We start from the raw sequence: 15,764 nt of genomic DNA, 5'->3' as shown, positions 1-15,764 counted from the left end.
TAGTCCTAATCAAAAATTTTATTATTCCTTATCTGTAGAGTGGGTATTATTATTCCCACTCTATAGATAAGGAACTTGAAAGATTAAATAACTTGATCATGGTCATATAGCTAACATGTGATATGTCCAGGCTATGAACTTGGGCCAATAGAATTCAAAGCCTGTGAACTAGAGGAGTCCATGGCGGCATGAGTACCATGGGGGCTATGAGGCTGGCAGCTTCCATTGTCGGAATAAAGACACCTTCGTTTAGAGAGAGAATGTCTCTTCTGCTCACCACTCCAGATCTACAGTCACCTCTCCTCTCTCCCTTGCATCAGTAGGCCGTTTTGCTTTTGGATGCAGGAGGATTTCACCAGTGGGAGGCACCGGCCGGAAGTCAGAGGGAGGAAGGGAAGTGAGGTCAGAATGTTTTTTCTCCAGCAGCCACCCTCTCTGTTGGCTCACTTTGCACTGGATGCCTGCTTTCCCTAGCAGGCCCTGTTTCCTCAACTCTCTGTGTCCCCGGGTCTGTGTGAGGTCACTGCTCCCTCCACCCTTTGCTCTTTTGCTTTGGGGATGGTAACTAGGCCCCATGTTACTAGGATATGCGTATTCAATCCTTAATGACTTCCCCACATCCTGCTACACCTTCATAAACAGTGCCTTTGTTAACCTTCCTTAAAGTTTCCTAATTATTCCTAATCTAAGTGTCCCATCTGTTTCCCCATGACACAAATAACACTGAGGTTCTAGCGCACTAAATAATCAGCACCCCTGGCCCCAATTCACCCTTAATAGTATAACTTTGCTACCTCAATTTTCAGTGCTTCTGTAACATGAATTATACACTCACATACACTCACATATACTTACACAAATGTACCTGGTATGTAATAGGGTTCAATGATATATTTTGGAATTAATAAATGAAACTAGGAGCCAAAGAAAGAATTTGCTTCAATTGTCTATCAAATTGTGATCCTTTAGCATTGAATAGCTCATTATATTTTGAAAGGCATGTTCTATTTTCATCCACACTTATTCTATGAGGTGAGGAATATGAGTTCTGCAAAACTTTAATGACTTGTCTAAGAAGCCACAAGTGGTAAGTGGCAGAGCCATAAGTTAATCCCTGTTTGGTGGAAATCCATGTCCTACTATCACTGCTTTTTTGGGCTCTGGCTTGCAAGTTGGGGCCAGGCAAAATTGTCACCAGCTCAACAAGGTTCTCTCAGGCCCTAGAAATAAATAAAGACGCTTTTGTGAGGCTATTCTGGAAACTAGTCTTCCCCCCTTTTTTTTCAGGCCAGGTTTTTATTTGTGTCTGGGCATATAGGGGTGAAGTGGATCATGCCGATGAAAATGAAGCAGGCAATGATAAGCATGGCTCAGACCAGCCAGTAGACTGATTTTTGTGTGTGCAGCTCCTCCTGCTCTGATTCTATCTCCAGCTTCTTTAGGTTCTAGTCAGGCATCTTGATGAGTGCAACAGGGTCTGATTGTCCTTTGTAGTGGCATTCTGGGCAGCCAGTGTGTTGGTGGTAAGGCTCTGGGCCAGGCCTTGCTTTTCTTCTGCCAGTGTCTCCTGGAGGTTCTGGTGTTGCTGTTAGGACAAGGTCTAGCTTGGCTGCCAACTGGTCCTCATCCCCTGGCCTGGACCCTACCACCCCAGTTCTCTTCCTCACACCCAATTTGGGCTCCTCAGCAGAGCCCATGCCTAGCAGCTCACTCCATGTCTCACTGGTGTACCACGCCAGCAACTGCAGATGTACCGTCTTGGTGGCAATACCTGCTCCCTGCCTGTGGGTGGTGCAGCTGGTCTCTGAGGAGGAGGTCAGCAATTACTTCAGAAAGTAATTACTTACTTCAAAAGTAAGTCAGCCTTGTGGGAATATTCACTGAGCACCTCAGAGGCCTGTTTGCTTGCCTGGGCTTTCGGGGTCTGCGACATGTCCTTGAGGACTCCCAGGTCTTTCTCCGAATGCCACTCTGTCACACTTTTCTGCTGCCATCTCTCCACACCAGGTTTGGCGTCAGCCTCAACAAAGCCATCACCAACCAGCAGTACCATGCCCCTTTGCCCCAGAAAGCATTCTTTTCCAAACCTTTTTTGTTTCCTATTTAGTTTCTATTTCTATTTTTTTCTAGTATGTTCTTCCTACCCACCATTTTTATGAAACCCGACAAAGCAACACTTTCTGTAGTGAACATGACTGCACCTTTGCAAGTGCCTTATTTTGCAACAGATAAAGGAATAACACCTATTGTTTGAAAGCACTCGATTGCAGAGTGCCACAGGACTACTGAGAAACATTAGCTGAGATAATTCAGCTCCCGGGGCAGTTTAATCTGAAACAATTGCAGTTGTGAATGTAACTATGCAGCCTTTCCCTCTTGTGTATGGGGGAGAGAGAACCAAAGGGACCTTTAGCAAGAAGCTGGAAGAGGCTACTTTGTAAGCAACAGAGCTGTTACTTGATTTCTGTGCCAACCCCATTACACAGTTGTTGCCTATTGAGAACAGATTCCATTTGTTCAGTGTGTGTTTGTGAAGACAAAGATATGCAGACACACAGCTATAATGGAGCATTTGCACATTCAAAACCCAGCTAAATTCGCCCCTGGGGCACATGGAGATGATGCCAGGAATGCATGTTTGCCTAGAAATGATCATGGAAACACAGTTCCTATTTACTTAGGGAGACTTCAGGAAAATATCCCAGCCACCCAGTGCCACAGGTTCATGCCAGAGCTCACTGGTTTCTGCTCTGACCAATTTGCTCTGACACTGAGATGGCCTCCTCTCCAGAGACTTCCCTTGGTTACTTCAGTCCAGACAGCTGGGTTTGGATTCTGTATCCCTTCCATGTTCTGGTCCTCACTGTCATAGCCTACTTTCTTCCATGCAATTAGTCCAGGGGAATCTGTCAATGTTGCAAGGTCAGGCCTGCCAGGCCCTGCTTAAAGGCTCCCTTATTACTCATCAGATAAAGTCCAGATCACTTAACCTGACTCTACATGACCTGACCTCTATTTAACCTTTGGCTTTGTGGCCCATCACCACTTTATCCATGGCCCTGCCTCTCCCCATCTCTATGCTATCAATACCCAGAATGTTGCACAGGGCCCTCGTGCACACAATTGCTTATCTGTTGGGTCTTCGCACACGCCACTCCCTCCCTTGCTACCTTCCTCCTCCCTTGGTCCATTCATGGAGAGATCACTAAGCACCTCTTCTCTGGGAAGCTTTTTCTGACATCTAGTCTCTCCTGTCCTCCCCAGAGCACTCTAGACTTTTTCCTAAAATAGTACTTACCATTTTCATCATGTGCAGGATGTCATCAGATGTAAGATATGTCTCACAGAAATGTGAAAACAAGAAAAAATGTGGAAACTAGAAATGATAAAATATGGTATCATGATTTTCTGTTTATGCATCTCTCTCATTAGACCTTTTGAGAGCAAGTGTTCTGTCATGCATTTCCATAACTGAGTTCCTCCCATAGTACCTGGTTCATATCAGGATCTTGATAAATGCTTTTGGTTTTTTAATAACCAAATGAGATTTTGAGGGTGGGGACTAGGTGATGTTTTTAAATTGTCCACATGTGACCCACAATAGAACAAAAAAGCCAGTCTTTATCACTCCTGAAATGGAGTAACAAGAGATTTTCTCATTATAAGCCTTTAAAAAACTTTAGGAAAAGTAAATTATTTACTCAACCCTGAACATCTTCAATGTGTGAGACTGTGTGGAAGGATCTTTTACACACATTGTCTAATGTTATGGTCACTAAATCCCTGTGGTGGAGATGGACTAACATGTTTACAGATTAAAACAAACTCAAAAAGGAAAATGATTTGAAAGGTCACATGTTAAGTGGCAGAGAGACGATTCCAATCCAGCATTTATATCTCAAAGCCTTTAGTTTTTATACCATGTTTCTTTGGCTCCCCTCATCATAGTATCTCCCCAAATGTGAGCTGCCTGCAAGAGAATGATACAAAGAGAAAGCATTAAATAACATGCTGACAAAGTTATTCCATTTCTCATGTAGTCTTTTGGATCATACCAAAACACACACACACACACACACACACACACACACACATACCCTTTGCTCAACATGTTTGCAAGCAATAGCAACCAGTTAGGCTATTTTTCCTGCCTTGATCTACCACCACTTGATGTTCTTCAGATTGCTCGTATCAGTTCAGTAAAGGAGTGCAGTTTCAATGCTACTATATGGAGGTTGTTTCAATGGACAAAGAATGTTCAAGTCCCATATTGCCATATGTCCTTCCTCTCCCAAGGATCTTGAAAAACCTATACACAAAGAAGGAAAGGACCCTGTTCTATTACCTTGGCCATGGCTAATAGAACTGCTGATACATAGCTGATGCTCGAGACCTAAAGGTCCTTATTCCTAAGCTTGAATCAAAACCTCACACTTGTATTACCCACTGGAGGCCTCATGGTACAAAAATATGAAGTATCAGCCAACATTCTCAGCCAGATGCAGAAGGAAAGATGTGGGTAGATGTCATACGTATGGGAGATAGAGTGGTTGGGGGTGGGCTAGTTGGTTGGTTCAGCTAAGGAATACCCCCTCATGTGATGGGAAAGGAAAAGAGCCTCACACACATGCACAGTCTTTACATGCAGTGATGCTGCCCGTTTATTTATCTAACTTGTGTATAACCTACTACATGCCAGGCCTTGACTTAAATATTTTTAGATATTAACATAACGGTGTGATGTAGGTACTACTAATAGTCTACAGATGAGGAAACTGAAGCACATTAAATAATGTCCCCAAGATCGCACAGCCAATGAATACCAGCACTTGAGTCAATCCCAGATAGTCAAGCACAAGTGATCATCTTGTTAAGACTAATGTAATCAATCAGATTATCCACTAGGGTTCCCCTTGAAGGACTTAAAAAGGCAGTATACAGAGAAATGGGAGGATTAGTCCTTGGATGCTGTCAAGCAAGACCAAGAAACGGTTCCATTGCATTAACACTCAAACATTGCAATCTAAGTTTCATGTTAGTCAATTATTTATTTACTATACAATTACCAACTTCATGAGCTTTCCCTTAATAATGCCAGTGACTTGCCACCACTAACTAAATATCATCTCTTTTGATGAGAGGCCATCTACTAATTTTTACTTAAACTAAGCTATAAGCAAAATTATAGATATTGTAAAATTATAAGCATCCATATCTTGGAGAATTTGTACAATTCTACAGGCCAAATAAAGAACTTACCAAAAGGCAGATCAATTTATGAATTCTTCTGAGGGAATTAGATATTAAAGTGTGGAGGAAATTGCCTGAGGAAGCAGTTTTAAAAATAAGGAGACCATACATCCAGGTTTATGTCCCTTATATCCAGGTCTGTTAACCCTGGGCAACCATTAATAGTGACTCATCTCACTCTCAAAAACTTCCCAGGCTGGATATCATAGTGTAAGCTTGCTCAACCAAAAAAGAACACTCCACATTAGGGACTTCAGTCTCCACTGTAGTGGGTGATAGCAGTACAAAAATAAAACACACATTCCCTGACCTCAAGAATCTCACAGATTAGATTCATTCCACTTTGATGAAGATGCATAAAAAGAAAATTATTATAGTACAGTAAGTGCCACAGTGAAGAAGTCAAAAACAAGGTGTTTGGATAGTAAAAGGCACCAAATGTAGAGTGAAGAAGCTTGAAGGCTTAGAAACTTCTTCTAGGAGAGTTAACATTTCTATTGAATCTTAAAGGATCATAAATGCTAATCAATATTTGAGGACATGGCAAAAGATGAGCATTAAAAATGGAACAAATAGCCCTGGCCATGTTGTTCAGTTGGCTGAAGCGCCATCCCCATACACAAAGGGTTGCGTGCAGGTTGGTTGGGGCACATGCAGGAGACTATTGACTAATGTTTCTTCCTCTCTCTCTCTCAAATCAATAAACATATCTTCAGGTGAGGATTAAAAAATGCAACAAATAAACCCAGATGAGATATGTGAGGGAGGTAATAACACAGTGTTCAAAAAGCACAGGATTTGGGGTCAAAGTGTTAGCTTTTGAATTCCAAGTCTGTGAAATCTAGCTCTGTGTATTTAGGAAGTTACTGAACCTCTCAGAATCTTGGTTCCTTTATGGGGAAAATGGAGTAAATGGTATCTAACTCACAGGATTGTTATAAGGCTTCAATTAATTAATATATGTAAAAACCTTTCACAAGTCAGTGATGAATAGTAAATGCTATAAAAGATGGGTTATTGTTAGTTTAATTAGACTGAAATATGTAGGGTCTATGCATGTGAATATCTTAAGTCGAGAATGAAAATCAGTTTCATGTGTGATATAACCAGATTGTACTTGACCCTGAGGGACATAGCAGTTATTAAAGGGGAGTAACATAATCAGATTGGACTCTTTAAAAAGGAATCATTTTTTGCAAGTGCATGGAAGATGGATTGGAGATGAGATTAACAAGAGGCACAGAGAAAGGCTACGCAGTAGATGAGGAGTGGCGGCGAGGAAGGAGAATAATGCCACCGCTCTGTTAGGAAACATTTAGGCAATATCACCTAACTCGCTGTCAGAACCTTCATTGCATTGAGGTGACATCCTCACCACAAGAGCGAGTTAACCAAGTTAGGGGTGTGGAGATGAAATTTGAGTCTTCGACACATTAATACTTTCATCATCTATTTTATAAAGGTTACATTTAGAGGTGACTGAATGTTAAAGCTATATAAGGGGCCTGAAAAGTAATCCAGCTCCAAGGCTCTCCATTCTAGCTACCATTAAAATGCCCTGGGGAGATTTTACAAAATAACACTCCCCAGACCCCACACTTGGTTAAATAAGTAAGAGTCTAGGAGTGAAGTTCAAGTGCTGATGTGTCTTCAATGATCCCCAGGTGATTCTAATGTTCAAACCAGACAGAGAACCACTGCCGATCTCATCCAACCTCCATGCTGGACCATGAGCCCCAGAAATTCAGCTTCTTTTAGGATGTGGGTGTAATTGTGTTATGTGTCTTCCCTAGAATATATACATATAATTTCTTATATACTTAATAGTTGGGTACCTCTTGGACATAATATATTTGGTAATTAGTTTATGCCAGTGCTAGAAATGGGAAGAAAAATTAATACATAAAGATGAAATTACAAAATAAGGGGAGAAAGAGAGGAAGGGCTTTCTGCAAATGGAAATGAAACCACATACACATCCCTCCAACCCAGGGTAGGTCAGGCCTCCTCAACTATGTCAAATCAGTTTCCTCCTTGGAAAAACGTGGTTAAGAGAGAACAGAAAAAGCATGGAGATGAGAAGAAAGAAGTCCCATGACTTCAATGGGCCGTGTCTGTCTTTTTTACTTTTGCATTCCCACCATCACTTAAGTGCAGAAGTTGGCAAGTAGACTAGTTTCAGGCCTTAGTTAAGGACTAAATAAGTGAAAGAATGGAAAAAAAGCAAAAGAGTCAGGTGGAGTCACTCATTCACTTTTTCTGTTAGGTCCATTAAATCTCTCCAACAGTTTCAGAGATGATAAAATACTTTTCAGAATGTTCAGTTCCTTTATGTACTAGGCTTCTTTTTTCTGCCACAAGCATCTTTGAAATTCTTTGAGACTGAACTATGCAGTGGCCCCTGTCCTCTGTCTGATGGTCTATGTAGAGAAGACAGTCACTGATGCTCTGTGTATAAAGGAAGGCTCAGTAAAGAATAAGTTCTGGACTTAAAGTCGGGCCCTGTCAGTTATCATGTGATGTGGGGCACGGTTCCTAACTTCCTTTACCACCGGTTTCTTTAAAATGGGTATTACTGTGGACCAAATGCTTGTGTCCCCTCCAAATCCATATTTTGAAGCCCTAAATCCCTGAAATGTTGGTATTTGGAGGTGAGGCCTTCAAGACATAACTAATATTAAACTAGATCATGAAAGTGAGGCCCTTATTATAGGGTTAGTGCCCTTCTAAAAATAGATGTCAGAATGCATACACCAAGGAGAAGCTATGTGAGGATATAAGAAGGCATCTCTCTGAAAAACAGGAAGCAGCTCCTCACTCAATAAAAAATCTGCTGGAACCTTGGTGTTGGGCTGTCCATACTTCCAACTGTGAGAAATACATGTTTGTTGTTTAAGCCACCCAGCCTATGGTGTTTTATTATAGCAGCCTGAATGGACTGGCAGGTGCATTGGGTTATTGGAAAGGTTAATGAGATGATGCATATAAAGTTAGTAAGAACTTTAAAGTTAGTTATCCACCACATTTTAAGTGCTCCTAAATGTTAGATATTATATTATTGTATTGTAATTATTGTTGTATTACTATTTTGACTATTATTATTCGATCCATTCTACTTCTCACTGATGAAAACAAAGAACCAGGAGACGAGAAACTACAGATATTACAAGAAGCCCATAGGGGTAGATACAACTTTATTGTCCTTTGTCCAACCTTTTATTTCAAAATAAAACTCTTTCATGGGCTTGGCTTTGCCTGCCTATAGTCCCATTGTGATCACAGATTGAAAATTAAGTGTTTTAAGGTAATATTAAATTTCCCCATTCTTTAGGAGATCTAATCCTATCACAAGGTGGTAAGTTGCTTGAAAAAAGAAATTCTTATTCTTTAGAGTATAATTAAATAAATAGGAAATAGTATGACTGAAAAGAGACTTCTTTCTCACTTTATATATTTTCCTTAAAAATCTTGATTATTTCATGGAAGATACAACACAGGACAGGGATGGTTATGTGTGGGAAGGACTCAGCCCTTTCTCCTGCTGACAGACATCCACCAAAGATTTCTTTTTTAAATATGACAAGGTTTTAAACTAAATTCTCTATTTTGTGTTGACCATCTTGAGAAAACATGTGATTAAGTCAAAGAAGATGTACAATCCCCCACTTTCAAACATCCTTATGTGTTAGTTTGCTGGGACTGTCATAACAAAATGCCACAAAATGGGTGGCTTAAACAACAAAAATGCATTTTCTCACAGTTATGGAGGCTGGAAGTCTAAGATCAAGGTGTCAGCAGATTTGATTCTCTCTGAGGGCCCTCTCCTTGGCTTGCAGATGCCTTATTCTAGTTCTTCATATGTTTGCTCTTCAGTGTCTTTCTGAGTGTCCTAATGTCTTTTATTATAAGTTCTCCAGTTTTATTTGATTACTTCTGCACACACTGTGACCTCATTTAACCTTAATTCCCTCTTTAAAGACCTTATCTCTAAATATAGTAATTACATTCTTAGGTGCTAAGGGTTGAGACTTCAACATATGAATGAAAGTGGGGAACACATTTTAGCCAATAATTCCATATTAATGAATTTAAATTTAATCTTTTGACATTACTAAATGGTCCCAAAATACCTCTTGAGTTACCTGCAAGTACATATCACTTCCCTGTAAAACCAAGTAAACACCAAATGTCAGAGTAACTGAATTTCCTTTTGGATTCATAACACAATATCATAGTCTGTGTCCTCAGGAATCAGGCATTGAGAATATGCATGCATGAGCTTTACTGGAAAGAATTCTTGATAACAACATCTGTGAAGGATGAGCAAAGCAAGACTGGAAAGAGAAGCTGAACCGTAAGACAGTTGCAACAGAGAATGTTTTCTGATCCTTTAGGACCCTCAAGCTAGGTAAACTTTCCAGGTTGTCTCCTTCTGAAGCAGTTGCACCTCTTTAACCTTCTGCACCAGTGTGGGTGGGGAGTACCTTGGACAAGGTGGTTTCCTTGTATCCACCACAGTCTACTCTCTGTACTCTTTCAATCTAGTTACTGTGTATACTGAGTTTACTAAGAATAGCTGTTACAAGATTTTCATTGATCTTTCCCCCAAAGAACCATACATCAGAAAGGCTGATGAAACAAACTATAGGCCCCACATCTGAAGGTGACCTTGAGTGATTACCTGATACTGTTATCCTTACCTTCCTCTACCACCTATTTTAGATTTCTCTCACCCCAGGCAAGCACCATTGGCTATTGTTGTCTAGATGGCTTACCTACTAATTGTGATCCAGTGCTTCATCCCTAAATGGTTTTAGTTTTTGGTCACCATGTCTTTCATATATCATGGCTACTCCATTTGTTAATTTTCTGTCATGATGGCTCAGGGAGGTACTAAAAGACACGCCAGTGATTCACCAAAGTAGCAGTCAATTCTTTCCTATCCTTATGGTCATGATGCACTGACATCTCTTCTCTCTTTTTTTAAATTTTTACTTATTTATTTATTTTTAGAGAGAAGGTGAGGGGCTCGAGAAGGAGAGAGAAACATCAATGTATGGTTGCCTCTTGCACACCTCCTACTGAGGACCTGGCCTGCAACCCAAGTATGTGCCATAGACTGGGAATCCAACCAGGGACCATTTAGTTAGCAGGCCAACACTCAATCCATTGAGCCACACCAGCCAGGGCTCTTCTTTTCTTGATAATTGGGTCAATTATCCATGCCAGCATAGTGGTCCTTTTCCTTGCTTGATGGTCTCTTCGCTCAAGAAGCCTAAAGTGACAGAGTGACAGCTACAGCTAAAAGTTTATTGGAATACTTGTTGTGCCCCCTGCTGTGTTCCTGTTTGGGAAGCAAACCATCTAGAGCCGCAAAACTTAAATGCATGACAATAGAAAGCACAAATCTCCTACTTCAGGTCATGTTAATTGGAACCACTAATAGTGTCACTACTTGATTGCTGAACTGCTTGGTCATTGAATGCATTCAACCTACTGGGCACACAGCAACACTTCACCTATTAAAGATGTTTAATGTATCTTAGAGAATGTTATTTCATCCTTGCGGGACACTATACTCAAGCTAATACCTTAGTTGTGCCTTCAAGATGCTGTCTCATTACTCTATAAGGCTGGTAGGTTCTAGGCTGTATACTGTGTGATAGAACCAGTGAATCCCATGGGTATATGACCACCACTATGCCCTTTTGGCTGTTCAGAGAGTCCCTTGGTCTAGTGCAACAACAGTAGGCAGGATCTCATGTTGGTAAACCAAACATTCTGTAAGCCTTCATTTAGTGGTACTGACTGAGGCCTTGTGGGCAGAAAAAATAAGTCTATACATGGAGTATGTGTGTTGGTATCAGTCAGAATGAATTGTTGCTCCTTTCAAGGTGGAAGAAGTACAACACAGACAACATACCACCATGTGGCTATCTGGACTCCTTGAGCAATGTTGTCCTACTGGGGACTCAACTTGGTCTCTATGGCTTATAAATTGAACCTATACAGTACAAACAGCTAGATCAATGATGGAGAATGAGATTCATGCTATTGGATCCATGATTAGCCAGTAGCTACTCTTGAGCTTATAATATCAGCAAAGGGGTGGTCACTGACAAAGAATGGCTGGTTGGTGCCTCCTCTGTGGTGGATGCTTTCTGATGAACTATAATATGCAACACAAAGCTCTTTTTACACTTTGTCCACCCCTACAAGGTGGTTCATACATAATCTTTTCCCCAGACTTCCTAGCTGCTGCCAGTTCCCTCTTTTATTCCTTGCAATTCTTAATTAACCAGTCATTCAACACTATATACCTATATATCTATATCTTTATAGATGTATCTGTACATATCTATATCTATAGGCATATAGATATATAATTTTTTACTTCAGGCCACTTTTCTTCCCACCTAAAGTGGAGAACTGCCAATGTTCTGCCCACTGGGAGGATTTTCTCTCACCACTATTTTTCAGGGCTACCCTGAAAAGGTCTGTGGTTTGGCAATAGCCCAGTTTTACTTTGTATTCATACTCTAGCTCATCCATTAATCAAACTTATCTTTTTTCTCTATCACTGGATCATAAGAAACTCCCCATGAAGCCAAAGAGGGTAGCTCTGGGAAAATCACTGATTTAGCAGTGGTGGATGCCATAGGATCTGGACTTTCGTGTCATACTAGTGCTTACTGGCTTCGCACATGCTTGTGGATAAAAAACTGTACAAGTTTTTTATCTTACAGCGGAATGGTACTTCATCCTCCAGAGTCGTCCCCATTTGAAGGAAGAGAGTCAGCTTTTGTACATCCACACTGGAAGGAGGATTCTCTCCTGGATGTTGAATGCCTAGAGTGAGGCAGCTTCTTAGATCCTTTGGCTTAGCTAACGCCTGGAGAAAGGCTCAGCTGTGACTTGTCAGCAGTCAACTCCCCTGGCAGTTGAGAGAATAAATGCCTTGGTCCTGAAGAGTAATCTTCATGACACTCCATAGCAACCACTGCCCATATTTGAAGGGATTATACTGACAGAGATAAGGCCTAGGAACTGAGGGAAGTTTGGTAACTCTAAACCTTGCTTGAGGTCTGATTCCAGGAAGAATTATATATATATAATTCATATATATGTGTATATATTAATATATATTAATATGCTCCAGTGAAGGTCCAGAGTCTCTGTTTCTATCTACATGTCTGAGCCTTCTCACAAATGACCTGATGAATATAGCAATGGCTTATCTGGTTGTTGTTACTAAGCCTCAGTTTTCTGCACCTATAAACTTGAAACAGCTACAGTCTCTGCATAGGCTATAACTATTTCTAGAACATGGGGCCTTACTGACACCCAAGAACACATAGCTAGCAAGTGAAGGGAGAGAGCATTTGGTCTCGGGAACAATGGTTAAAAATCCTTCAATTTGTTAAGTCCACTGTGCATCTATAATTTCTACTTCTAGAAACCTTATTTTTCAATAAAATAGACCATTCATTTAGCAAATACTTATTGATGCCTCCTCTGTACCAGGCATAATGCCAAGCCATGAAAATTTAATAGTTAAGAATATTTACACCCCTGGTTGGGTGAACCAGTTGGTTGGAGCTTTGTCCCATATACCAAAAGGTTGCAAGTTCCATTCCCAGTCAGGGCATGTACCTAAGTTGTGGGTTCAATCCCCAGTGGTGGCATGTATGGGAGGCAACTGATTAATGTCTCTCTTTCTTTCTCTCACTCTCACTCTTGCTCTCTTTCTCTCTCTTCCTTCCTCCCCCTCTCTATAAAGTAAAAAAAAAAAAACATATTCTTGGGTAAGAATAAAAAAAGGGTACTTGCTTTCATGGAACCTGTAGTCTACTTGTAAGGATTCACATTTATCAAATAGCCACAAAGTAAATAAAAACTTACAATTGTCGTAAGTGCTCTGAAATAGAGAAATGTGGTTCTGTGAGTGTCCATATTGGAACTGACCCAATCATGGAGGTCATGGAAGATTTTCCTAAGGCAATGTCTACTGCTTAGAGATATGAAACATTAGTGGAGTTGACTAGATGAATAATTTTTTTTAAGTATTCAAGGCGGAGGAAACAATATGGGCTGAGACCCTTTGGCAAAAGAGGCCATTGTACATTTCAAAAAATCAAAGGAAGTTTATTCTGTCTGGAAAAAATAAATGAGAGTGTGCAGCATAGCAGGGTCTCAGAGGTAAGCAAGGGCCAGACCATGCAAGATCATGTTCAGGACTTTTGTATTAACCCTGAGAGAACTCACTAAATTGTTTTCATTATGGAAGGTCGTAATATGATTTAGGTCCCCTAGCTGCCTGATGGAAAAATGGATTGGCAGAAGACAAGACTGCATGATGACAGACGGTTTAAAGGACTATTGCAGTAGTTCTGATAAAAGGTGGTGATTGCATGACTGAATTCAGTTGGTAGAGCTGGAGAAAAGGGTGTGGGTTTGAAAAAATATTTAGTGAACATACAGCACTCGATGCTAGATTACACATGGAGAGAAGATGCCTAGGGTCACTTTCAAGATTCTTGGTTAGCATAACCAGGAATCTTGGCTATGGAAGAAGTGCCAAGTTGGACACACATAAACATTTCCAGGCAGAATGTGATTAAATATTTCATTAGCTTACTTATCCACAAAGAGAATTCTATTAATTTAGAGCCATGGTCCTCAATATAGTCCTTAATTTTTGAATTGTGAATTCTGTAAGAAATTGATGAAAGTTATAAAACATCTGTGCAGACAAAAGCACTTTGACTGACTCACAATTGTGCATGTATTTTATGGGTCAGCTTAATCCATGTTAATTTTAATTCACAGGGCATTTATGCAGTCCATGGATCTGAGGCAAAAAGGCTATTCCAGATCTTTATTCTATAATGTGTACCCCATTATTTTACTTGCACACTGTACCACACATTTGGAAGACAGGGGACATGATTTTGTACCTGTTACAGTTATACATTTATTTTATTTTACTGTTAACAAGCGAGTATTAAATGGGAACTTGCAAAGCACCATCCTACTCCTCACAAGGAATCACAAAACATAAATGTTCCTGTGGAAACACATAGAAAATTACATCAGTTCTTAATGACAGAACCAAACACAAGGGTCCTTCAGCAACTTCTGTCAGAGAAAAGCAGCTCTCCTTCAGAGAAAAACTGCCTTATATCCGCTTCTTTTCACATTCTTGGCTTCATGTGGCCTTGAGGGGGAATAAAAATATTTCCTCCCCAGGGTGAGAGTCATTTGGATGCAGCTGTATTTGAAAGGGAATTGCTGACTTAAGATTCGATTCCATGATGAGCATTTCATAAACATACTATATATAGTAATTATATACACTACATACTGTATATACATGAGATATAAATTATATGCTAAATCAGCTCCTGTGCCAATTGGACATAATGGAAAAGAGAATCAGTGCTTAAACTGCAGCTGGTGGGCTTACATGAAAAAATATTTTAAAGGGGAACCATACACAGGGTCTCCAGAGTCTTTTAGGATTACACTCAACTGACATGACATTTAACCATAATCTTTAGAGTTTAGGGATACGTTTGATATAGTTCAAAGATTTCTTCTATTTCTCTCATTCAAAAAGTTTTTGAGGGCTTACTGCATGTCAAACACTGTCCTAGTACTTTACCTACATTAACCATTTAATCCATTATCCACAATAATTCTATGAGGTAGGTACCATTTTATAAAACCCATTTTACTAAAGAACGAACTGAAACTCAGAAGTTTAATATTGTTTTCCCAGCAGGATGCTATCATCAAATATCCAATGCCGTAATCAAATACAGGTGTGTCTGGCTTGGAACACACAAGTGCTGTCTTATAAATTACCATTTCACCCAAGCTAGACATCCCAACCAAGTGGAAATAATGAGTAGTTTAATATCCAAATCATCTGTCATTGTTAACCACTATAGTTATACAACTACAAATGATGTGTGCTGATTTGTTGAAAACTAAATTACAACTATTTTTTCAGGATCGTTGTAATTGAAAGACATAGAAAAACCCACCAGGAAATATTCAAATATTAAAAGCAAGTTTAATCTAAGTCACCATGATAGAATCATATCAATGTTTCCTTGGTGATGAGGAATATCGAATTACTTAGGATCTGGAGGAATTTCTTTTTTTTTTTTTTTTTTTAATTTATTTAGTTATTTTTCAAGTACAGTTTTTTGTCTATTTTTCCCATCCCAGCCTCCCCTGCCCCTTGCTCCCCACCTCCCTCCCATTTCCTCCCCCCCTTAGTTCTCGTCCCTGTGTCCTTCCTATTTGTTCCTCCAAATCCCTCCCCCTTTTTCCCCTTAACTTCCCTTCCTTCTCCCCTCTTGTCACTATCCCCTTGTTCTCTATTTCAGTGTCTTTGTTTTGATGCAAATTAAAACCACAATGAGATACCACTTTACACCAGTCAGGATGGCTATCATAAACAAAGCAACAAACAACAAATGTTGGAGGGGGTGTGGGGAAACGGG

At 40.1% G+C, this 15,764-nt stretch overlaps 1 protein-coding gene and 1 pseudogene across 3 annotated transcripts in view; one reads left to right on the top strand and one right to left on the bottom strand.

Annotated features, from left to right (window-relative positions):
* Positions 1 to 15,764, top strand: part of GRM5 (glutamate metabotropic receptor 5) — a 447,694-nt gene that overhangs the window by 260,781 nt on the left and 171,149 nt on the right. The gene's annotated exons all lie outside the window — the stretch shown is intronic.
* On the bottom strand, positions 1,284 to 2,053 carry LOC119043579 (vesicle transport protein USE1-like; annotated as a pseudogene).

This window comes from Artibeus jamaicensis, unplaced genomic scaffold, assembly GCF_021234435.1.
Source record: "Artibeus jamaicensis isolate MK-2021 breed Jamaican fruit bat unplaced genomic scaffold, CSHL_Jam_final contig_64, whole genome shotgun sequence".
In the NCBI taxonomy this organism is placed as follows: domain Eukaryota; kingdom Metazoa; phylum Chordata; class Mammalia; order Chiroptera; family Phyllostomidae; genus Artibeus; species Artibeus jamaicensis.
The sequence above is the reverse complement of the archived record's forward strand: the minus strand, read 5'-3'. Positions and strand labels throughout refer to the sequence as shown.